At 44.0% G+C, this 26,067-nt stretch overlaps 1 protein-coding gene across 4 annotated transcripts in view; it reads left to right on the top strand.

Annotated features, from left to right (window-relative positions):
• Positions 1-26,067, top strand: part of UBE2V2 (ubiquitin conjugating enzyme E2 V2) — a 64,611-nt gene that overhangs the window by 12,918 nt on the left and 25,626 nt on the right. The window contains exon 2 of one of the 4 annotated variants that reach the window (XM_054560969.2): positions 21,343-21,454. The gene's annotated coding sequence lies outside the window, so the exon portion shown is untranslated. 4 annotated transcript variants of the gene reach the window in all.

Consider the following 26,067-nt stretch of genomic DNA (forward strand, 5'->3'; position numbering starts at 1 on the left):
TGGAGTCTTGCTGCGTTGCCCAGGCTGGAGTACAGTGGCATGATCTTAGCTCACTGCACCCTCCTCACCTCAGGTGATCCAGCAGCCTCAGCCTCCCAAAGTGCTGGATTACAGGGGTGAGCCACTGTTCCCATCTACCAGTTTTTTTTTTTTTTTGAGATGGAGTCTTGCTCTGTCATCCAGGCTGGAGTGCAGTGGCGCGATCTCGGCTCCTGGGCTCAAGCGATTCTCCTGCCTCAGTCTCCTGAGTAGCTGGGACTACAGGTGCGTGCCACCATGCCCAGCTAATTTTTTGTATATTTAGTAGAGACGGGGTTTCACTACGTTGGCCAGGATGGTCTTGATCTCTTGACCTCGGGATCCGGCCTCCCAAATTGCTAGGATTACAGGTGTGAGCCACTGCGCCTGTGTTTTTTTTTTTTTTTTTTTTTTTTTTGAGACTGAGTCTCGCTTCTTCGCCCAGGCTGGAGTGCAATGGCATGATCTCGGCTCACTGCAACTTCCACCTCCCTGGTTCAAGCAATTCCTCTGCCTCAGCCTCCTGAGTAGCTGGGATTACAGGCGCATGCCACCATGCCCAGCAAATTTTTTTGTATATGTATATATTTTTGTGTGCGTTGTTTTTTTTTTTTTTTTTTTAGTATGGTCTCAAACTCCTGACCCCAGGCGATCCGCCCACCTCGGCCTCCCAAAGTGCTAGGATTACAGGTGTGAGCCACCACCCCCAGCCTACTAATTAGTTTTAATTTTACTATTAGCTATACTTTTGTTTGCTTTTTGGTAACATGGGAAGTAAATAGTGCCTGTGTATTTGTGAAAGCAGCATGATACAGCTTAAAATTTAAAAGTAGATGAGCTACATGGATGTAATGCACGTGTTTGTTTGAAACAGAGTCTCGCCTTGTTGCTCAGGCTGGAGTGCAATGGTACAATATCGGCTGACTGCAGCCTCTTTCTCCTGGGTTTAAGCAATTGTGCCTCAGCATTCTGGGTAGCTGGGATTACAGGCATGCACCACCACGCCCAGCTAATTTATTGTATATATTTTTTTTTAGTAGAGAGGGGGTTTCACCATGTTGGCCAGGCTGGTCTCAAACTGCTAACCTCAGGTAATCTCCGCCCTGGCCTCCCAAAGTTCTGGGATTACAGGCATGAACCACTGAGCCTAGTCTAATACACGTGTTTTTTATTTAAGCCAAAGTATCTCGATAACAGTTGTTTAAGAGGCCAAAAAGAAAAACCCCTGACAGATATGTTTTGATCTTTAGTTCAGTGTGCATCATATACCTTAGCCCCTTTAACCCTTCCTTTTACTAGGAGAGAATTTTGGAAGGAAAAAGCTTTTAATTAGACTGAGACTTTTTGAGACGGAGTCTCACTCTGTTGCCCAGGTTGGAATGCAGTGGCATGAGATCGTGGCTCACTGCATCCTCGACCTGCTGGGGTCAGGTGATCCTCCTACCTCAGCCTCCCTAGTAGCTGCGAGCACAGGCACGCATTGCCACACCTGGCTAATTTTTAAATTATTTGTAGAGACAGGGTCTCCGTGTGTTATCCAGTGTAGTCTGAACTCCTGGACTCAAGTTATCCTCCTGCCCTAGGCCTGAGGTTAGGATTACAGGTTTGAGCCACTGTGCCTGGCCAGACGGAGACTTTTAAGCAGAAACATTTTTGGCCATCCCATCTGGTCTTCTTATTTTGCAGATGAGAAAACTGAGGCTCAAACAAGTAAAAGGCTATATATAGGTGGTTATTAGTACAGGCAAGACTAGAATCCAGGTCTTTTACCCTTAGTCTGATGCGCTCTCCATTATGAATAACTCTGAATTTGGAATATTTCTCAGAACATGAATCTTAATTACTCCCTTTCACACTTCCCTTTGTAGCACAATCCTTGTTTCAGACTCTTAGATCCTTCTCATGGATGAAAGGAACATAGCCCTCACCAGCTAGGTTCTCTTTTTCCAAGAGACAGAGTTACCCATGCACTTCAAGAGTATTTCACAGGACAAAGGTTAAGAAGCTACTCTCGGGAATAGAAATTTGATACTGTTTAGTACTCATGATTCAAAATATTATTAGATTCCAGCATTAATAATAACAATTAGTTTGGATAGAAAAGTATGTGCAGGCCAGGTGGGGTGGCTCACACCTGTAATCCCAGCACTTTGGGAGGCCGAGGCGGGCGGATTACCTGAGGTTGGGAGGTTGAGACCAGCCGGACCAACATGGAGAAACCCTGTCTCTACTAAAAATACAAAATTATCCGGGCATGGTGGCATATGCCTGTAATTCCACCTACTTGGAAGGCTGAGGCAGGAGAATCTCTTGAACCTGGGAGGCAGAGGTTGTGGTGAGCCGAGAGCATGCCATTGCATTCCAGCCTGGGTAAGAAGAATGAGACTCCATCTCAAAAAAAAAAAAAAAAAAAAAGTATGTGCAATAGTTTTAAAAAACACAATAGTTTTAGTTTTACAGAAAAGTTGTGAAGATAGTACGGAAAGTTTCCGTGCACCTCACATTCAGTTTTCCCTGTTAATTTCCTTTTTTTTTTCTTCCAAGATGGAGTCTTGCTCTGTCGCCCAGGCTGGAGTGCAGTGGCGTGATCTGGGCTCACTGCAACCTCTGCCTCCTGGGTTCAAGTGATTCTCCTGACTCAGCCTCCCGAGTAGCTGGGATTACAGGCGTGTGCTGTCACACCCGGATAATTTTTTTGTATTTTTAGTAGAGACAGGGTTTCATCATGTTGGCCAGGCTGGTCTCAAACTCCTGGCCTCATGATCCGCCCGTCTTGGCCTCCCAAAGTGCTGGGATCACAGGCGTGAGCCACCGCGTCCGGCTTCACTGTTAATTTCTTATATTGGTATGGTACGCTTGTCACAATTAAGGAACCAATATTGACACATTTATTATTAACTAAAGTTCAGATTTCCTTAGTTTTTCTTTAATGTACTTTGCTGTCCTAGGACTTCATCCCGGATACCACATTACACTGTGACGTGAAATTTTTTTTTTTTTTTGAGACGAAGTCTCGCTCTGTGGCCCAGGCTGGAGTGCAGTGGCGTGATCTTGGCTCACTGCAAGCACCGCCTCCCGGGTTCACGGCATTCTCCGGCCTCAGCCTCCGGAGTAGCTGAGACTACAGGTGCCCGCCACCACGCCTGGCTAATTTTTTTTGTATTTTTAGTAGAAGCGGGGTTTCACCGTGTTAGCCAGGATGGTCTCGATCTCCTGACCTCGTGATCCACCTGCCTCGGCCTCCCAAAGTGCTGGGATTACAGGCGTGAGCCACCGCGCCCGGCCCACATGAAACGTTTTACATTTATCACTTAGGTAATATTAGTGGTACAGTGAAGCTCTAGTCTCTTTGACTGTAGATGCCTGGAAAATGTTTTTGAGTAATGAGAAACTCAGAAAAAATTGATTATATGTTTTCTGCTATGTAGGCAGAAAACAAAACCAAAATATAACCTACTAATTGCCTTCTTCAGAAGTGGGTAGCATTGTATATACTGGAAGAACTAGTTTAGCAGTGTTCTGAGTTCCCTCCTGCCCCTGATAGACTACCGTGCCACCATGGGCATGTCAGTTAATCACTAAACATTGCTTTTCCCATCCCATCTGTGAAAAGATTGGACAACATGATCTTGTTTTCCTCTTTAGATGAAGATACTTGGATATGGACAGAACTTGGGTGTGGTAATAGAAGAGAATTACATAGTTTAAATCGTAACCTAGAACTTGGGAACTAAACAATAGAAGAGCTGAACTGTGGTAGTCTAGTGTATTTCCCTCTTGAGGCTTCCATAACTGGCCTGGTTGATTTTTCTAGGTCATTTGGGAGCCTGAATTCTCTTGATAAACATACGCTTTTGATAATATGGTACAACCCCACTGTACAGGCAGTCCTTTGAACAGCAGTTTGCAGAGGTAAAAATGGCCATGCAAAAAACTACTCAAAGCAATCTTAATAATTGGGAAAATTACGGTTATTCTGAGACCTTCAAAAATGTCAAAACATTAAGAACTCTCCCTGTTTAGAAATATGCAGGAAAGGGCCAGGCACGGTGGCTCACGCCTATAATCCCAGCACTTTGGGAGGCTGAGGTGGGTGGATCACGAGGTCAGGAGATCGAGACCATCCTGGCTAACACAGTGAAACCCCATCTCTACTAAAAATACAAAAAATTAGCCAGGTGTGGTGGCAGGCGCCTGTACTCCCAGCTACTCGGGATGCTGAGGCAGGAGAATGGCGTGAACCTGGGAGGCGGAGCTTGCAGTGAGCCGAGATCACTCCACTGCACTCCAGCCTGGGCAACAGAGACTCCGCCTCAAAAAAAAAAAAAAGAAATGTGCAGGAAAATGAAACCAGTAAAATTAATATTTAGTATGTCATAATTTAAAGTATCATATATTAAGAATTAAAATGTTTTATTTCGTTAAAAAAAGCTTGTTGGCTGGGTATGGTGGCTCACGCCTGTAATCCCAGCACTTTGGGAGGCCGAGGCGGGTGGTTCACGAGGTCAGGAGATCGAGACCATCCTGGCTAACACGGTGAAACCCCGTCTCTACCAAAAATACAAAAAAACTAGCCGGGCGTGGTGGCAGGCGCCTATAGTCCTAGCTACTTGGGAGGCTGAGGCAGTAGAATGGCGTGAACCTGGGAGGCGGAGCTTGCAGTGAGCTGAGATTGTGCCACTGCACTCCAGCCTGAGTGACAGAGCAAGACTCTATGTCCAAAAAAAAAAAAAAAAAAGGCTTGTCAAGAGTAGCTTGAGGCTGGGTGCAGTGGCTTCCACCTGTAGTCCCAGCACTTTGGGAGGTCGAGGTGGGTGGATTACTTGAGCCTAGGAGTTCAAGACCAGCCTGGGCAATACAAGAAAATCCCATCTCTACAAAAAATACAAAAATTAGCTGGGTGTGGTGATATGCACCTGCAGTCCCAGCTACTTGGGAGGCTGAGGTGGAGTATGGCTTGAGCCTGGGAGGTTGAGGCTGCAGTGAGCTGTGATCGTGTCACTGCACTCCTGCCTGGGCGACAGAGCAAGACACTATGTCAAAAAAAAAAATTTGAACAATGCTTGCTAATGTTTTGAAGTACATTATATGTACATTGTGGAATGGTTAAATCTAGCTAATTGCCAAATACATTATCTCACATAGTTAATCATTTTTGTGGTGAGAATACTTAATATCTACTGTGTATTTTTCAAGAATACAGTATGTCGTTAACTAGTCACCATGCTATACAGTAGTGCTCTTGAACTTGTTCCTCCTGACTGTAATTACGTATCCTTTGTCTAACATCTTCCCAATCCCCACCCCCGTAACCCCAACCATCCTAACCTCTGGTAACCGCCATCTCCTGTCTACTTCTGTGAGATCAATTTTGACTCCATATATGAGTGAGATAATATGTATTTGTCTTTCTGTGCCTGTGTTATATCACTTAACATAATGTTCTCCAGATTCATCCATGTTGTTGGAAATGAGAGAATTTCCTTCTTTTTTATGATTGGAACAGTGTCCCACTGTATACGTATACCTCATGTTCTTTATCCATTTGTCTGTGTTTTTTTTTTTTTTGAGACGGAGTCTCACTCTGTCACCCAGGCTGGAGTGCAGTGGCGTGTTCTCAGCTCACTGCAACCTCCACCTCCTGGGTTCAAGCAATTCTCCTGCCTCGGGCTCCCTAGTAGGTGGGATTACTGGCACCCGCCGCCAAGCCCGGCTAATTTTTGTATTTTAGTAGAGATGGGGTTTCACCATGTTGGTCAGGTTGGTCTCAAACTCCTGACCTCAAGCAATCCATCCGCCTCGGCCTCCCAAAGTGCGGGGATTACAGGCGTGAGCCACTGCGCTCAGCCTATCCATTGGTTGGTTGATGGATCCTTAGGTTGGTTCTATATCTTGCATATTTTGAGTAGTGCTGCAATAAAATGGGAGTGCAGGCCTCTCTTTGACATACTGATTTTATTTTCTTTGGCTATATATGCAGTAGCAGGATTGCTGGATCATATGGTAGCTCTATTTTTAGGTTTTTGGGGAACTTCCATACTCTCTTTCTCCATATGGTTGTACTAATTCACATTCCCACCAACAGCGTGCTTAGATTATCCTTTATCACCACATACTCACCAACACTTGTTATCTTTCATCTTTTTTTTTTTTGAGATGGAGTTTGGCTCTTGTTGCCCAGGCTGGAGTGCAATGGCGTGATCTCGGCTCATTGCAACCTCCGCCTCCTGGGTTCAAGCAATTCTCCTGCCTCAGCCTCCCGAGTAGCTGGGATTACAGCCACGCACCACCACCCCCGGCTAATTTTGTATTTTTAGTAGAGACAGGGTTTCTCCATGTTGGTGAGGCTGCTCTCGAACTCCCAGTCTCAGGTGATCTGCCCGCCTTGGCCTCCCAAAGTACTGGGATTACAGGCGTGAGCCGCCGTGCCCAGCCTTTTTTTTTTTTTTTTTTAATTGAGACAGAGTCTCGCTCTGTCGCCTAGGCTGGAGTGCAGTGGCGAGATGTCAGTTCACTGCAACCTCTGCCTCCAGGTTCAAGCGATTCTCCTGTCTTAGCCTCCCGAGTAGCTGGGATTACAGGCACCTGCCACCATGCCTGGCTAATTTTCATATTGTTAGTAGAGACATGGTTTCACCATGTTGGCCAGGCTAGGCTGGTCTCGAACTCCTGACCTCAGGTGATCCACCTGCCTTGGCCTCCCAAAGTGCTGGGATTACAGGCGTGAGCCACTGCGCTTGGCCTCATCTTTCATCCTTTTGATCATAGCCATTTTAATGGGAGTGAGGTGATACCTCATGTGGGTTTTTTTTGCATTTCTTTCATGATTAGTGATGTTGAGAATTTTTTTCATATACCTCTTGGCCATTTGTATATCTTTTGAGAAATGTCTATTCAGATCTTTTACCTATTTTTACATGGGGTTTTGAATGGAGTTCCTTGGTATTGAATGGAGTTCCTTATATATTTTGGTTATTAACCCTTTATCAGATATATAGTTTACGAGTATAGTGAACCATTCTGTATGTTCTCGCTCTTTTTTTTTTTTTTTTTTTGGTGGAGTTTCGCTCTTGTTGCCCAGGCTGGAGTGCAATGGCGTGATCTTAGCTCACTGCAAGCTCTGCCTCCTGGGTTCAAGGGATTCTCCTGCTTCAGCCTCCTAAGTAGCTGGGATTACAGGCATGTGCCACCATGTTCTGCTAATTTTGTATTTTTAGTAGAGACGGGGTTTCTCAGTGTTGGTCAGGCTGGTAATAAACTCCCAACCTCAGGTGATCTGCCTGCCTCAGCCTCCCAAAGTGCTAGGATTACAGGCGAGAGCCACCGTGCCCGCCAGTTCTCTCTTTATTGTTTCCTTTGCAGTGCAGGAGATTTTTAGTTTTATGTGATCCAAATTGTCTGTTTTTGCTTTTGTTGAGTGTACTTTTGAGGTCATATCCTCCAAAAATCATTGCCCAGACCAATGCCATTGACTTTTCTTCCTGTTTTCTAGTAGTTTCATAGATTGCCTTTTTTTTTTTTCCTGAGACAGTCTCAACCTGTCACCCAGCCTGGAGTGCATTGGCATAGTCACGGCTCGCTGCAGCCTCAACTTCCCAGGCTCTCACCTCAGCCTCCTGAGTAGCTGGGACTACAGGTGCACGCCACCACACCTGGCTAATGTTTTGTATTTTTAGTAGAGACGGGGTTTCTCCATGTTGGCCAGGCTGGTCTCGAACTCCTGACCTCAGGTGATCCACACACCTCGGCCTCCCAAAGTGCTGGGATTACAGGCGTGAGCCACCATGCCCAGCCGCACGATGCCCAATTTTGCCACTTCTGTTCAACATAATACTGGAAGTCCTAGAAAGAGCAATAAGAGAAAGAAATACAAGGCATCTTAATTGGAAAAGAAGTTAAACTGTTCCTGTTTGCAGAAGACATATGATGTCAGTGTTTATTGTTATAAACTTCTGTCTTAAAACTGCTTTTGCTGTATTCCATAGGTTTTGTATGCTGTGTTTCAGTTTTCATTTGTTTCAATAAACTTCCTAATTTGTTTTTTAATATCTTCATTGACCTATTGGTTGTTCAAGAGCATGTGTTTAACTTCCATGTTTTTGTGAATTTTCTGAAGATCCTCCTGTTAATGATTTCTAGATTTATACCATTGTGGTCAGAAAAGATATTTGATATGATTTCCATCTTCTTAAATTTGTTAAGACTTATTTTGTGGCTTGACATATGATCTGTCCTTTAGAATGTTCCATGTGCAGCTTAAAATAATGTATTATGCCACTGTTGGATGGTATGTTCTGTATATGTCTGTTAGGTCCATTTGTTCTGTAGTGTAGCTTAAGTCTCATGTTTCCTTGTTGACTTTCTGTCTGCATGATCTATGCATTGCTAATTGTGAGGTGTGAAAATCTCCTACTGTTACTGTATTACAGTCTATCTTACCTTTCAGATCTATTAATATTTGCTTTATATATTTAGGTGCTTTGATGTTGGGTGCATATATATTTACAATTGTTCTCTTGCTAAATTGACCCCTTTTGTTATTGCATAATGATCTTCTTTACCTTTTTTTACAGTTTTTGATTTAAAAATCTATTTTATTGGGGGCCAGGCATGGTGGCTCATGCCTGTAATCCCAGCACTTTGGGAGGCCGAGGCAGGCGGATCACTTGAGATCAAGACCAACCTGGCCAGCATGGCGAAATCCCATCTCTATTAAAAATACAAAAATTGGACCGGGAGCAGTGGCTCACACTTGTAATCCCAGCACTTTGGGAGGCCAAGACAGGTGGAGCACAAGGTTGGGAGTTCAAGACCAGCCTGACCAAAATGGTGAAACCCCATCTCTAGTAAAAATACAAAAATTAGCCAGGTGTGGTGGTGGGTGCCTGTGACCCCAGCTACTTGGGAGGCTGAGGCAGAGAATTGCTTAAACCTGGGAGGCAGAGATTGCAGTGAGCCGAGATCATGGCACTGCACTGCAGCCTGGGTGACAGAGCAAGACTCCTGCTCAAAACAAAACAAATAAAAATTGGGCGTGGTGGTGGGCTCCTGTAGTCCCAGCTACTCGGGAGGCTGAGGCAGGAGAATCGCTTGAACCTGGGAGTCGGAGATTGCAGTGAGCATTGATTGTGGCACTGCCCTCCAGCCTGGGCAACAGAGCAAGACTCTGTCTCAAAAAAATGGCAGGGCATGGTGGCTCATGCCTGTAATCCCAGCACTTTGGGAGGCTGAGGCTGGCGGATCACGAGGTTAGGAGTTCGAGACCAGCCTGACCAACATGGTGAAACCCCGTCTCTACTAAAAATACAAAAATTAGCCGGGCGTGGTGGCACATGCCTGTAATCCCAGCTACTCAGGAGGCTGAGGCAGGAGAATTACATGAACCTGGGAGGTGGAGGTTGCAGTGAGCCGAGATTACGCCACTGCACTTCAGCCTGGGTGACAGAGCTAGACTCCGTCTCAAAAAAAAAAAATTAGCCAGGCATGGTGCTATATGCCTATAATTCCACTAGGGAGGCTGAGGCAGGATAATTGCTTGAACTCAGGAGGTGGAGGTTACAGTGAGCCAAGATCCTGAGACTGTACTCCAACCTGGGCAACAGAGTGAGTGAGACTCTGTCTAAAAAGAAAAACAAAAATGATTTTATCTGATATAAGTGAAGCAATTCTTGGGCTTTCTCTCTCTCCGTCTCTCTTTTTTTTTTTTTTTTTTTTTTGGAGACAGGGTCTCCCTATCTAGGCTAGAGTGCAGTGGCATGAACATGGCTCACTGCAGCCTTGAACTATTGAGATCAGTGATTTTCCTACCTCAGCCTCATGTTTAGCTGACCACAGATGCATGCCACTATGCCTTGCTAATTTTTTATATTTTTTGTAGAGATGGGGGTCTCAACATGTTGCTCAGGATGCTTTCAGACTCCTGGGCTCAAATAATTTTCCCTCCTTGGCCTTTCAGAATGCTGGGATTATAGGGTCTTGTTCTCTTTTGATTTCCATTTGCATGGCATATCTTTTTCCATTCCTTCACCTTCAGTCTACATGTGTCCGTACAGGTGAGGTGAGTCTCTTCTTGGCAGCATATAGTTGGGTCTTATTTTTTTTAACCATTTAGTCACTCTATGTCTTGATTAAATAATTTAATTCATTTACATTTAGAGTAATTATTGATAGATGAGTTAATATTGCCATCCTGTTAATTGTTTCCTATTTGTTTTGTAGCTCCTTTCTTCCTCTCCTACGGTCTTCTTTGGTGGTTGATTTTCTCTAGTAGTATGTTTTTGATTCCTTGCCTTTTTTTTTTTTTTGAGACAGTGTGTTGCTCTGACCTGATCATAGCTCACTATAACCTCCAACTCATGGGTTCAAGCCATCTTCTTGCCTCAGCCTTTGGAGTAGCTAGGACTATAGGTGTGTGCCACCAAACCTGGCTAATTTTATTTTCCTGTAGATATGAGGTCTTGCCATGTTGCGCAAGCTGGTTTGAACTCCTGGGCTGGAGTGATCCTCCTGCCTCAGTCTCCTGAGTAGCTAGGAATGCAGGAATGCAGGCATGTGCCACTATGCCCAGCTAATTTTTTTTTTTTTTTTTAGTTTTTGTAGAGACAACGTCTTGCTATATTGCCCAGGCCAGCTTTGAACTCCCGGCCTCAAGTGCTCCTCCCACCTTGGGCTCCAGAGCACTGGGGTTTCAGGCATGATCCACTCTGCTGGCTTGTTCTTGCTTTTTATCTATTATAGGGTTTTTTTTTTAAGATGGATTTTCACTCTTGTTGCCCAGGCTGGAGTGCAATGGCGTGATCTCGGCTCACTGCAACCTCTGCCTCCTGGGTTCAAGCGATTCTCCTGTCTCAGCCTCCCTAGTAGTTGGGCTTACAGGCAGCTGCCACCATGCCCAGCTAATTTTTTGTATTTTTAGTAGAGACAGGGTTTCACTATGTTGGCCAGGCTGGTCTTGAACTCTTTTTTTTTTTTTTTGAGACGGAGTCTTGCTCTGTCGCCCACGCTGGAGTGCAGTGGTGCGATCTCGGCTCACTGCAAGCTCTGCCTCCCAGGTTCACGCCATTCTCCTGCTTCAGCCTCCTGAGTAGCTGGGACTACAAGTGCCCACCACCACGCCCGGCTAATTTTTTGTATTTTTAGTAGAGACAGGGTTTCACCGATTTAGTGAGGATGGTCTCAATCTCCTGACCTCGTGATCCGCCCGCCTTGGCCTCCCAAAGTGCTGGGATTACAAGCGTGAGCCACTGTGCCCGGCTGGTCTTGAACTCTTGACCTCAGGTGATCCACCCACCTCATCTTCCCAAAGTGCTGGGATTACAGGTATGAGCCAATGCGCCTGGCTCTCTCTTTTTTTTTTTGAGATGGAGTTTTGCTCTGTCACCCAGGCTGGAGTGCAGTGGCATGATCTTGGCTCACTGCAACCCCTGCCTCCTGGATTCAAGCAATTCTCCTGCCTCAGCCTCCTGAGTAGCTGCCATTACAGGTATGTGCCACCACGTCTGGCTAATTTTTAGTAGAGACCGGGTTTTACCATGTTGGTCAGGCTGGTCTGGAACTCCTTACCTCAGATGATCCACCTGCCTCGGCCTCCCAAAGTGCTGGGATTGCAGGGGTGAGCCACCACGCCTGGCATATAGGTTTTGCTTTGTGGTTTCCACGAGGCTTACAGAAAAGATCTTACAGTTACAAAAGGTTATTTTAAGCTAATAACAACTTAGCCTTGATGGCCTAAAAAATCCTTTATACTTTTACCGTACTCCCATTTTGAATTTTTGATGTCACAGTTTGGATCTTTTTTTTTTTTTGGAGACAGTGTCGTTCTTGTCACCCAGGCTGGAGTGCAATGATCTGATCTTGGCTTACTGCAACCTTCGCCTCCCGAGTTCATGTGATTCTCCTGCCTCAGCCTCCTGAGTAGCTGATTACAGGCGGCTGCCACCACGCCCCACTAATTTTTGTATTTTTAGTGGAGATGGGGTTTCACCATGTTGGCTAGGCTGCTCTCGAACTCCTGACCTCAGGTAATCCACCCGCCTTGGCCTCTCAAAGTGCTGGGATTACAGGCATGAACCACTGCACCCAGCCTGCATCTTTTTATATTACATATTCCTTTACAAATTATTGTAGTTACTTTCAATAGTTTTGTCTTTTAACCTTCCTACTAAAGATACAAGTAATTTACACTCCACCATTACAGTATTAGTGTATTCTGAAGTTGACCTTGTGTTTACTTTTTCCGGTGAGTTTTATACTTTCAGATGTTTTTGTGTTACTCATTAGTATCCTTTTCTTTCAGCTTGAAGAACTTTCCATAGCATTTCTTGTAAGGCAGGTCTTGTGATAAACTCCTTCAGCTTTTGTTTGCCTGAGAAAGTGTTTATCCTTTGTTTCTGAAGAACAGCTTTGTCCTGGGACAGACAGCTTTGTCTAAAGGACAGTTTTTTTCCTGGTCACAATTTTTTTTTTTTTTATAGAGAGACGAGGTCTGTTGCCCAGACTGGTCTTGAACTCTTGGGCTTAAGCGATCTGCCTGCCTCAGCCTCCCAAAGTGCTGGGATTACAGGTGTGAGCCCAGCCCCTGCGAGCGCTTTAAATGTATCATCTCACTCTCCCCTGGCCTCTAAGGTTTCTGTTGAGAAGTCTGCTGCTAGGTATATTGGAAGTCCCTTATATGTTATTTGCTTCTTTTCTCTTGCTGCCTTGAGGATTCTCTCTTTGTCTTTGATCTTTGACAGTTTGGTTATAACATGTCTTGGAGTAGTCTTATTTGGGTTGAATCTGATTGGAGACCCTTCAACCTGTAGCCATATACTTATCACTTTCTCCATATTTGTACAGTTTTTTTGCTACTTTTTCTTTAGATATACTTTTTTTTTTTTTTTTTTTTTTGAGACAGAGTATTGCTCTATCGCCAGGCTGGAGTGCAGTGGCGTGATCTTGGCTCACTGCGACCTCCACCTCCTGGGTTCAAGTGATTCCCCTGCCTCAGCCTCCTGAGTAGCTGTGACTACAGGCGCGCACCACCACGCTCAGCTAATTTTTGTATTTTTAGTAGAGATGGGGTTTCACCATGTTTGCCAGGCTGGTCTTGAATTCCTGACATCAGGTGATCTGCCTGCCTTGGCCTCCCAAAGTGCTGGGATCACAGTGTGAGCCACCATGCCCAGCCTAACGTAAAACTTGATGGAAGTGGATATGAGGCATGCAAACTAGAATAAACAGTAACATTCAGTGTTCAGGCTGGGTGCAGTGGCTTACGCCTGTAATCCCAGCACTTTGGGAGGCCAAGGCAGGAGGATCACTTGAGGTCAGGAGTTCGAGACTAGCCTGGCCAACATGGTGATGCCCCATCTCTATTAAAAATACAAAAAAAAAAATTAGCCAGGCATGATGGTGCTTGCTTATAGCTCCAGCTACTTGGGAGGCTGAGGTGGGAGAATCACTTGAACCCAGGAGGCAGAGGTTGCATTGAGCCAAGATTGCACCACTGTACTCCAGCTTGGGTGGCAGAGTGAGACCCTGTCTCAAAAAAACAAAAAAAAAAATCAATGTCTGAAAGTTTGTTTCAAACGTAGTTCACTTTTTCAAAGGCTCTTTTTCAAAGAGCTGATTAAAATAAGTCTTTGACATAATGTAAGATGGGACTTCAGGCCTGGGTTTGGGAGTGCTTTATTCTTGTTTATAAAGTCTTAGCTGATTTGTGTGAGAGCAGATGGTATTTTCAGTAAGCTGGAACTCAGCAGCTGTTTCAAACCTTAGAAGGAGATAAATCCTTGTGGCTGTGTATAGGTACTTTTAGGTAGAAATAGAAAAAACAGTGTAATAGAATATATGTTATGGATTGCCTGGACTCTAGACCAAGTTCATTTTATAGATGAGCAGTAGAAATACAGATATGAAATGGCTTTTGCAGGATTTTTTAGCTAGATGTTGAGTCCAGAGCTGGTGTCTTGATTTAAGACTCTTGGCTGGGTATGGTGGCTCATGTCTGTAATCCCAGCACTTTGGGAGGCCAGGGCAGGTGATCACCTGAGGTCAGGAGTTCGAGACCAGCCTGACCAACATGGAGAAACCCCGTCTGTACTGAAAATACAAAATTAGCTGGGCGTGGTGGCAAATGCCTGTAATCCCAGCTACTCGGGAGACTGAGGTAGGAGAATCGTTTGAACCCGGGAGATGGAGGTTGCGGCGAGCCGAAATCACGCCATTGCACACCAGCCTGGGCAACAAAGAGCTAAACTCCGTCTCAAAAAAAAAAAAAAAGGATTCTTAAATATTGCTTCTGTATCACACTGTATCCTACGTATGCCTTGGTTGCTTTTATTTCCTGGAAACCCAGTGATGTTATTTTACAGATAAATGCCGTTAAGGATCAAGACAAAATACTTGATAGAGTCTAAAGGCATTAATAGATTATTAAAACTCTATGTTCTTTTAAGGTGTGAAGGATTTTATTGAAATGAGTAACAAATTTAGAAAAAGCGATTTCAGTGGCTAAATGCTGGTCAATATTCACATAAGTCTTTTTTGTAAGCACATATTTGGTATTGCAGGTAAATACATATATATTATTTGTTCCCTTAGTGATTTTTTTTTTTTTTAGAACGAGTCTTGTTCTGTTCCCTGGGCTGGACTGCAGTGGTGCAATCTCAGCTCACTGCAACCTCCGCTTCCTGGGTTCAAGTGATTCTCCAGCTTCAGCCTCCCGAGTAGCTGGGACTACAGGCGTGTGCCACCACACCTGGCTAGCTTTTTGTATTTTTAGTAGAGACGGGGTTTCACCGTGTTAGCCAGGAGATGGTCTCGATCTTCTGACCTCATGATCTGCCTGCCTCGGCCTCCCAAAGTGCTGGGATTACAGGCGTGAGCCACCATGCCTGGCCGGTGATTCTTGTAAATCTGTGATTTTCTTTTTTTTTTTGAGATGGAGTCTCACTCTGTCATCCAGGCTGGAGTGTAGTGGTGTGATCTCGGCTCACTGCAACTTGTGCAGGGTTCAAGCAAGTCTCCTGCCTCAGCCTCCCGAGTAGCTGGGATTACAGGTGTGCGCCACCATGCCTAGCTGATTATTATTATTATTTTTTTGTATTTTGGTAGAGAAAAGGGTTTCACCATATTGACCAGGCTGATCTTGAACTCCTGACATCAAGTAATCCGCCCGCCTTGGCCTCCCAAAGTGTGGGATTATAGGCGTGAGCCACTGTGCCTGACCTAAATCTGGATTTTCTTTTTTTTTTTTTCTTTTTTTTTGAGATGGAGTCTTGCTCTGTCACCCAGGTTGGAGTGCAGTGGCGCGATCTCAGCTCACTGCAAGCTCCGCCTCCTGGGTTCACGCACATTCTCCTGCCTCAGCCTTCCGAGTAGCTGGGCCTACAGGTGCCCGCCACCACGACTGGCTAATTTTTTTGTATTTTTAGTAGAGTCGGGGTGTCTCCCTGTTAGCCAGGATGGTCTCGATCTCCTGACCTCGTGATCCGCCTGCCTTGGCCTCCCAAAGTGCTGGGATTACAGGCGTGAGCCACCGCACCCAGCTGTGGATTTTCTATCTGAGGTTTATCTAAGGGAGGGGAAGGAAAGGGAGGTTATTGGGAGTGTTTTAAGTGTTTGATAGAAACTTATCTCTGTATCAGAGGTAGAATTTACAACCTGATGAGTTATCCTAAACATTTCATTATTGCAGCCGTTATTCCTAAAGTGACGCTTTAGAACATTTAGTACTGTTCCTTTCTTTTTTTTTTTCATTTTATTCTTCCTTTTACCTACTTCCCCAAGTAGGCTGCCTCTAGATAAGACTGTATATTATCAGGTAGGAAGAACTTGGTTCCAGGAGTTTTGGGACTGGGAAGATTGGACAACAGCTGTGTAACCCGGGCTGCTGCTTCTCTCTAGGGCTTATGAAGTGGTTACTAAAATCTAAAGTTCTATGGAAAAGGGCCAGTTTCCTCTAGGATTTGACCACAACTTTGAGGGATACTTCATAAGAAAGCTGAACTTCTGGTGGATGGAGATGTAAATGAATATTGAGTTTGGTTTCAGGGAGCTGTTTTTTCAAAACAGCTTTACTGAGATATAATTCACATACCATACAGTTGTCTATTTAAAGTGTACAATTCACTGATTTCTGGCATGTTCACAGATATATGCAACTGTGGTCATTTTAGAACATTTTATCGCCTCGGAAGGAAACCCTTTACCCTTTAGCTCTCATTGCTCTGTACCTCCAAACCTCAGCCCCTGACTACTATAATCTGTCTCAATAGATTTACCCGTTCTGTACTTTCATATGTGTAGAGTCATATATTATGTGGTCTTTTGTGACTGGCTTCTTTCACTTAGCATAATGTTTTTAAGGGTCATCCATGTTGTAGCATGTATCAGTATTTACATGTTTTTATGGCTGAAGAATATTCCACTGCATTGCATACACCACATTTGTGTTTATTCATTCATCATGTTGGTGGTGTTTTCCACCTTCTGGCTATTGGGAATAAGGCTGCTGTAAACATTTATGTACACATTTTTTTTTTCCCCCGCTTGAGTAGATACCTAGGAGTGGAATTGCTGGGTCATGTGTTAACTATGTTTAGCTGTTTGAGAACTGCTAGGCTGTTTTCCAAAGGGAGACTTCTCTTTTTTCTTTTTTTTTTTTTTTGAGACGGAGTCTCACTCTGTTGCCCAGGCTGAAGTGCAGTGGTGTGATCTCAGTCCACTGCAACCTCAGCCTCTTGGGCTCAAGTGATTCTCCTGCCTCAGCCTCCCACGTAACTTGGATGACAAGCCTGCGCTACCATGCCTGTCTAATTTTCGTATTTTTAGTGGAGACTGGGTTTCGCCAAGTTGGCCAGGCTGGTCTCAATCTCTAGACCTCAAGTGATCTCCCTGCCTTGAACTCCCAAAGTGCTGGGATTATAGGCATGAGCCACCATGCCCGGCCCCAAAAGGAGACCATTTTACATTCCTACCAGTGGTATATGAAGGTCCCAGTTTCTTCACATCCTTACCAACACTTATTATCTGACTTTGATTCTAGCTATTCTAGTGAGTGTTAAGTGGTATGTCATTGTGGTTTTGATTTGCATTTCCCTGATAACTAGTGATATTGAGTATCTTTTCATGTGCTTACTAGTTTTTATTTATTTATTTAATTTTTTAAGACAGGTTCTTGCTCTGTTGTCCAGGCTGGAATGTAGTGGTACAGTCTTGGCTTACTGCAGTCTCCACCTCCTATACCCAAGTGATTCTCCTGCCTCAGCCTCCTGAGTAGCTGGGACTACAAGCACATGCGTCCATGCCTGGGTAATTTTTGTATCTTTAGTAGAGATGGTGTTTCACCATGTTGCCCAGGGTGGTCTTGAATTGCTTGGCTCAAGTGATCCACCTGCCTCAGCCTCCCAGAATGGTGGCATTACAGGCGTAAGCCACTGCACCTGGCCCTTTACTGGCTGTTTATATATCTTCTTTGGAGAAATGTCTATTCAGATTCTTTACTCATTTTTTTTTGGTTTTGAGATGGAGTCTCGCTCTTGCCCAGGCTGGAGTGCAATGGCGTGGTCTTGGTTCACTGCAACCTCTGCCTCCCGGGTTCAAGCGATTCTCCTGCCTCAACCTCCCAAGTAGCTGGGATTACAGGTGCCCACCAGCACGCCTGGCTAATTTTTGTATTTTTAGTAGAAATGAGGTTTCACCACGTTGGCCAGGCTGGTCTTGAACTGTTGACCTCGCGATCTGCCTGCCTTGGCCTCCCAAAGTGCTGGGATTACAGGCATGAGCCACTGTGCCCGGCCCCTTTACTCATTTTTATTTATTTATTTATTTATTTTTGAGCTGGAGTCTTGCATTGTCATCCAGGCTGGAGTGCAGTGTTGTGATCTCGGCTCACTGCAACCTCCATCTCCCAGGTTCAAGTGATCCTCCCACTTTAGCCTCCAGAGTAGCTAGGATTACAGGTGTGTGCCACCACACCCGGCTATTTTTTTTTTTTTTTTTTTTTTTTTTTGAGACAGAGTTTCGTTCTTGTTGCCCAGGCTGGAGTGCAATGGCACAATCTTGGCTCACTGCAACCTCTGCCTCCTGAGTTCAAGCAATTCTCCTGCCTCAGCCTCTCAAGTAGCTGGGATTACAGGCATGTGCCACCACGCCTGGCTAATTTTGTATTTTTATTAGAGATGGGGTTTCACCATGTTGGTCAGGCTAATCTCGAACTCCTGACGTCAGGTGATCTGCCCACCTCGGCCTTCCAAAGTGCTGGAATTACAGGTGTGAGCCACTGCGCCCAGACCAACATAGCTAATTTTTTTGTAGTTTTAGTAGAGACGGAGTTTCCCCATGTTGGCCAGGCTTGTCTCAAACTCCTGACCTCAGGTGATCTGCCTACCTCGGCCTCCCAAAGTGTTGGGATTACAGGTGTGAGCTACTGCACCCGACCCCTTTACCCATTTTTAAATTGGGCTGTTTGTCTTTTTATTGTTGAGTTATCAGAGTTCTTTATATATTCTGGATACAAGTCCTTTATCAGATGTATGGTTTGCAAGTATTTTCTTTCATTCTGTAGATTGTCTTCACTTTCTTGATGTTGTCCTTTGAAACCCAAAAGTTTAAAATTTTGATGAAGACCAATTTATTTTTTTTCTACTTCATTTAAATGCAGATTCTGGCTTTTTGTATGTAGCTCATCATCTAGCTGGTACTTTGTTTTAAAAACAATAATGTTTCAGGCCAGGTGCAGTAGGAGGCCAAGGTAGGCAGATCACTTGAGGTCAGGAGTTTGAGAGCAGCCTGGGCAACATACCGAGACCCTGTCTCTACAAAAAAATAAAAAAATGAGCTGGGCACAATGGTGTGTGCCTATAGTTCCAGCTCCTCAGGAGGCTAAGGCAGGAGGATCACTTGTGCCTAGGAGTTCGAGGTTGCAGTGAGACATGATTGTACCACTGCCCTCCAGTCTAGGCAACAGAGTAAGAACCTGTCTCTAAAATGAACACACAAACATCAGAGAACCATGTTTCATGCAGGATATGGTCAGAAACTAAAATATAAATGAATAAAAACAACCTGATGAAGTACTGTGAGTTCTAGTTGATGCTCTGGTTGTGATTACTGTATGACAGAAGGGCAGGAGTCTGAGCTCACCTTGCCAGGTGAGGTTTAATCTCACTAAAAAAAATTTGATAGCCAGATACCATGCATCCTGTAAACAGTTTTATTCTTTGGAAGTAGTATAATTATGCCAGAGGTTTTTCAATTTATGGATTGGAATGTTCTTGAAAAGTACAGACAGTGCATTGCTTGGTGTACTGCTCTTCATGCCATTGTCATCTGCTACCTAAATTATTGATTATTGTTTACTAAACAGTACTGATGTAAATGGTTATGTCTTCAGAGGAAATACTTATGTTATTGAGAAGTCTTTTATTTTCTCAAGTTTTTACCTCATAAACAGTGATTTGGAGAGATATCTGTTTATTTTGCTTAATATGGCTTTCTGACTGTGGAAGCCAGCTACAGCTTCCTGGACTCACAGGTGAGCAGTTATGCCCATTTAATAGTCTCTGTCAGAAGACCTCACATCTTTTAAAGTACATGCCATCCTAATTTTACTTAGAAATTAAAACTAGAGAGGAACCAGAATATATTAGCTTACTTAAACTTTCTTCCACTCCCTAGTGTATTCTAAGGGAAGTCTCCCTTGATAATTCTGCAATAAACGTTCTTAGCTACCTTACTGGAGAATGCGAAGTAACTGCTACATTCATTGGCTTATCTCATTGGGATATCTGTAGTGTATCCAGGTGAAATCTTCTGCAATAACTTAGTGCATTCTATTTGGATGTATTCACTTACATGGTTGTCTTCCCCACTAGATAGTAATGTCCTGGGGAAAGGATTCTGTGTTCAGTATCAGCAACATCTGCTGTCAGTTTATACATATTGAGAGAAAGATTAAAAGCAAACATTTGCCATAAATTCACCAGATGTTTATCGAGTGCCTGTTGTGTCATCATTTTCTATGGTACAGTTTCTTCCTATGTCAGGGATTTAATAATGAGAAAATAAATGACTCAAGTAAAACCTAGCTTTTCAGGCTGGGCACGGTGGTTCACGCTTCTAATCCCAGCATGTTGGGAGGCCCAGGCGGGCAGATCACTTGAGCCCAGGAGTTTGAGACCAGCCTGGGCAACATGGCGAAACCCCGTCTCTACTAAAAATACAAAAATTAGCTGGAGGTAGTGGCATGCGCCAGTGGTGCCAGCTACTTGTGGGGCTGAGGTGGGAGAATTGCTTAAGCCTGGGAGGTGGAGGTTGCAGTGAGCCGAGATCGTGTACTCCAGCCTGGGTGACAGAGTGAGACCCTGTCTCAAAAACAAAAAACAAAACAAAAAACAAAACAAAAACTGGCTAGGCATGGTGGCTCACTCCTGTAATTCTAGCACTTTGGGAGGCTGAGGTGGGCGGATCACTTGAAGTCAGGAGTTTGAGACCAGCTTGGCCAACATGGTGAAACCCTGTCTGTACTAAAAATACAAAAAATTAGCCAGGAGTAGTGGTACATGCCTGTAGTCCCAGCTATTTGGGAGGCTGAGGCGGGAGAATCTCTTGAACCTGGGAAGTGGAGGTTGCAGTGAGCTGAGATTGCGCCATTGCCCTCCAGCCTGGGCCACAGAGCGAGACTGTGTCTCAAAAATAAAAAACCAAAACACAAAAACAAAAATTAGCCAGGTGTGGTGGCAGGCACCTGTAATCCCAGCTACTTGGGAGACTGAGCCAGGAGAAGCACTTGAACCCTGGAGGCAGAGGTTGCAGTGAGCTGAGATGGTGCCACTGCACTCCAGCCTGGGTGACAGAGCAAGACTCTGTCTCAAAACAAACAAACAAACCCCCTGCCCACAAAAAAAAAAAAAACAAAACTTAGCCTTTCCTTTTTGTAGATTGTAATATTTCTCTGTTTTATTTTTAGTTTGCTTTTCTGAAGTAAAACTACTAAAAGAATATTTTAGTTCATATATATTCATTAAATCTAAAATCATGAAGCCGCTTATTTTCCCCTTATCTAGCTGAGTTAGTATCTAACAAATAGATTCTAAATGAATTCTCCATGTAGGTGGTGATTTTTTGGCAGTGGCTGGGGGCAGGGTGGTTTTGGTTACAACCTAAAGAGTAACAGTAGTATGATTAATTTCTCCTGTATATAATGTATTCTCCACACCACAGCATTGAGATACTTTGCAAATCCTGTAATCCAGAGGTTTTTCCACTTGTGTTTGAAAGTGTAGTACAGATGCTTCAGATGTATGAATTTGACTTGAATTTTTTTTTTTCTTTTTTGAGACGGAGTCTTGCTCTGTCACCCAGGCTGGAGTGTGGTGATGTGATCTTGGCTCACTGCAACCTCTGCCTCCCAAGTTCAAGCGATTCTCCTGCCTCAGCCTCCCGAGTAGAGGTGTGTGCCACCACTCTTGGCTAATTTTTTGTATTTTTAGTAGAGACAGGGGTTTCACCATATTATCCAGGATGGTCTCAATCTCCTGACCTCATGATCCACCCGCCTTGGCCTCCCAAAGTGCTGGGATTGCAGGTGTGAGTAAATTTTGTTTTTATAAATTACATTTTTATCTGCTATATTTCATCAATTCTAAAACACATTGAAATATCCAAAGTGGATATATGTGTTATAGTTTAATTGGTAGAGTCTTTAAATTTTTTAAAATTATGGTATCATGTAGTTGGTTATGCCATCTTAGATTTGATGAAAGACAGTATTTAAAAAAACTGTTAAGATGCCTACATTGAGGTGAATATATAATAGATTTCAAATACTGGATTCTGCAAACATACTGACGTGTTCTCATTTATTAACTGAATACTAAGAAATTGTGATCAGTTTAAACTTAAATGTATTCTATTGAAATATATTTTTAATCTCATACAATTTTTTGAAATATTTTAGAGGCTAAAGTTGAAAATTGGTTTATCTGGTAAACCTTCATTTCAGCAAAAGAATATTACCTTCTGATTTTTTTTGGTGAATTATATAAATATAGTTTTTAATATTAAATCTATTTGTATGAATTCACAATGTCTGAATGATGGATGTATTTCAAATTTAAAGTTCAGAAAAAGTGTAGCTGGGCATGGGGCTCACACCTGTAATCTCAGTGCTTTGGGAGGCTGAGGCAGGAGGACCCCTTGAGCCTGGGAGTTTGAGACCAGCCTGGGCAACCTAGCAAGACCTTGTCTCTACTAAAAATATTTAAAAAATTAGCTGTGTGTGGCGGTGCATGCCTGCAGTCCCAGCTACTCTGGAGGCTGACATGGAAGGATCTCTTGAGCCTAGGAGTTTGAGGCTGTAGTGAGCCATGATCACACCACTGCACTTCAGCCGTGGCGACAGAGTCCCTGTCTCAAAACAAACACACAGACACACATGCACACACACAGCAGCATATGCTTTGATGTCAATAATTGTGTATTATTGACATTATTGACAATATTAATGTCAACAAATAGTGTTCTTGAGAGTGGGGTTGTAACTGATGTTTTTGAAACAGCCAGTGGGGGTTATGGGCCCAGTTAGGATTCTGGAACAGTTTTCCTGAGTGTACAACTGTGGTGGGGCTTATGATTCATACTCATTTCTTTGCTGGATGAATGTTAAAAGCGGATAGGTTGGCAGACCCACTCAGCAAGGAATTCCACTGAGGATGCCTTGAAAGGAGCAGGGGCATACCATCCAGAGCACAAGACAGAGTAAAGTTATCACATGAAGGACTCATTTGCTTGAAAAGACTTGACTTTTCTTAGTGTCCTCAGATATTCTAACAACTTTACAAGGCAAAAAGACTCAGTGATTTTTTTTTTCTTTTTCTTTTTTTTTTTTCCTGAGACAGTGTCTCTCTCTGTTGCCTAGGCTGGAGTGCAGTGGTGTGATGTCAGCTCACTGCAACCTCTGCCTCCCAGGTTCAAGCGATTCTCCTGCCTCTGCCACCTGAGTAACTGGGATTATAGGCTTTCACCACCACGCTGGCTAATTTTTGTATTTTTAGTAGAGATGGGGTTTCACCATGTTGGCCAGGCTGGTCTCGAACTTCTGGATTCAAGTGATCCTCCTGCCTTGGCCTCCCGAAGTGCTGGGACTACAGGCATGAGCCACCACACCTGGCTCATTTCTTGTTTTTTTAAAATAAAATTTACTGTATGTATTTAAGGCATATATATCATGTTATGAGATATATAGTAAAATGGTTACTATAGTGAGTCAAATTAACATATTCATCATCTTACAGTTACCTGTTTTCCTCCCTGTGGCGAGAGCAAAAATCCTGACTATAGCAAACTCTCATTAAAAGTCCTCATGGCTGGGTGCGGGCTCATATCTATAATCCTAGCACTTTGGGAGGCCGAGGCAGGCTGATCACTTGAGCCCAGGAGTTCGAGACTAGCCTGGGCAACATGGCAAAACCCCGTCTCTACAAAAAATACAAAAATTACCTTGCATGTTGGCATGCGACTATAGTCCCAGGTACTTGGGAGGCTAAGGTGGGAGGATCGCTTGAGCCCAGGTGGACGAGGCTGCAGTGAGCTTTGATTAAGCCACTGTGCTCTAGCCTGGGCAGTAGAGGGAGACCCTGTTGCAAAAAAAAAGAAGAAAGTCCTCATGCTGTTCATTAGATCTGCAGACTTGTTCATCCTACATACCTGCTACTTTGTATCCCTTGATCTACAGCTACCTATTTCCTTTCCAGCTCCAACCTTGGTAACACCTGTTTTTATTCTGTCTTAATATTTGACCTCTGTTTTCTTTTACTTTTTTTTTTTTTTTTTGAGACAGAGTCTCGCACTGTCACCGGGCTGGAGTGCAGTGGTGCCATCTTGGCTCACTGCAACCTCCACCTCCCGGGTTAAAGCGATTCTCCTGCCTCAGCCTCCCGAGTAGCTGGGATTACAGGTTCCCGCCACCACGATGCCTGGCTAATTTTTTTTTGTATTTTTAGTAGAGATGGGGTTTCACTATGTTGGCCAGGCTGGTCTCGAACTCCTGACCTTGTGATCCCCCTGCCTTGGCCTCCCAAAGTGCTGGGATTACAGGCGTGAGCCACTGCACTCGCCCTGTTTTCTTTTTTTTAAAGATTCCTCACTCCCAATGAATTTGAAAAGTCAATTGTAGTTTGTCTTTGGATCCATACTGATGTATACATGAGAGTTTTTTTTATAATTATGATCAAAATATATGTGCTGCTATTAGGTCTCCCCCACCCCCCTTTTTTTTAACTTATACACAATTAATATAATTCATGTAGTTTAAAATGACTTTATATAATATTTTAAATTATATGACATAGTTTGCCTGAATGTATGCCAATTGGCTTCTTAAGTTTTTGCACTGCCAAATAAACATTTTTGTTCAGATTGGTTTTCCAACCCCCCTCCCTTCATTTATTTATTGCTGTGTAACAAATTACATCAAAACTTTGTGGCTTCAAACGATGATTGATTTTTTTCTCATAATATGGGAGTTGACTGGATGGTTCTTCTGCTGGTTTCACTTAGAGTCACTCATGTGGTTGCATCAGCTGGTGAAGGGATAGGCTTGTTGCCCGGGACGCCTTGCTCCCTCTCCCTGCAGCCTCTCCAGGTGGCCAGTTAGGACTTCCTCACATCCCGGTGGTGTCAGGGTGTTCAGAATTCTTACATGACGGTTGGCTTCCAAAAGAACGAAAGCAGAAGTTAGCATTCCTCTTACAAGGTGAGTGCCAGAACTGGCCTTAGCATTGCTGCTTTCCTATTTATTCTTTTTTTTTTTTTTTTTGGAGGCAGAGTCTCACTCTGTCGCCTGGGCTGTAGTGCAGTGGCACAATCTCAGCTCACTGCTACTTCTGCCTCCCGGGTTCAAGCGATTCTCATGTCTCAGCCTCCAGAGTAGCTGGGACTACAGGTGTGCACCACCATGCCCAGCTAATTTTTTTTTTGTATTTTTAGTAGAGACGGGGTTTCACCATATTGGGCAGGCTGGTCACAAACTCCTAACCTCAGGTGATATACCCACCTTGGCTTCCCAAAGTGCTGGGATTACAGGCATGAGCCACCGTGCCCTGCCACTGCTTCCCTATTCTATTGATAAAACAGGTAGGAAGGCTTGCGCAGCTTCAAGGGGAGGAGGGGTGTGCCTGGGCCTGGAGGGTGGAGGATGGCTCACAGCACTCTGCAGGCATTCTGCACCCTGTTTTTTTGTCCTGAGGGGAAATTTCACAAAGTAGCATTTAAGTCAAATCATAATACATATTTAAAAATTATTGTTTTTTATGTATATGTGTGTGTGTATGTGTGTGTGTATATATGTATGTATGCCTTTTTTTTTTTTTTTTTTGAGACTCGGCCCGGGTTCAAGTGATTCTCCTGCCTCAGCCTCCGCAGGAGCTGGAATTACAGGTACATGCCACTACACCAGAGCTACTCAGGAGGCTGAGGCAGGAGAATCACTTAAACTCATGAGGCGGAGGTTGCAGTGAGCTGAGATCATGCCACTGCACTGTAGCCTGGGTGACAGAGTGAGATTCCATCTCAAAAAAAAAATTGGAAGTTGTATACCTTGTAATTGTTACTTTTCTCCCTTTGCCTTTAATTTCTTTTTTTTTTTTTCTCGAGACTGAGTCTCACTCTGTCACCCAGGCTAGAGTGCAGTGGCGTGAACAAACATGGCTTACTGCAGCCTCTACCTCCCAGGCTCAAGTGATCCTTCCACGTTAGCCTCCGGAGCAGCTCAGACTACAGCTGTGCACCACCATGCCTGGCTAATTTTTGCATTTTTTGTAGAGATGGGGTTTTGCATGTTGCTCAGGCTTGTCTTGAACTCCTGGGCTCAAGCGATCCTCCCAAAGTGTTAAGATTACAGGTGTGAGCCACCACACCTGGCCAATTGAAAAAAAAAAAAAATTCTTAGGATAGGGTCATGTCTGATGTTCTTAAGTAGTGCTCCAAATGAAATGAAGGAATATTAAAGGAGGAGGAAAATCAGACTTATTAGTGGGAGGAATAGCAAAGAATTTGTGGCCATCT

Source organism: Pongo abelii, chromosome 7 (assembly GCF_028885655.2).
Source record: "Pongo abelii isolate AG06213 chromosome 7, NHGRI_mPonAbe1-v2.0_pri, whole genome shotgun sequence".
In the NCBI taxonomy this organism is placed as follows: domain Eukaryota; kingdom Metazoa; phylum Chordata; class Mammalia; order Primates; family Hominidae; genus Pongo; species Pongo abelii.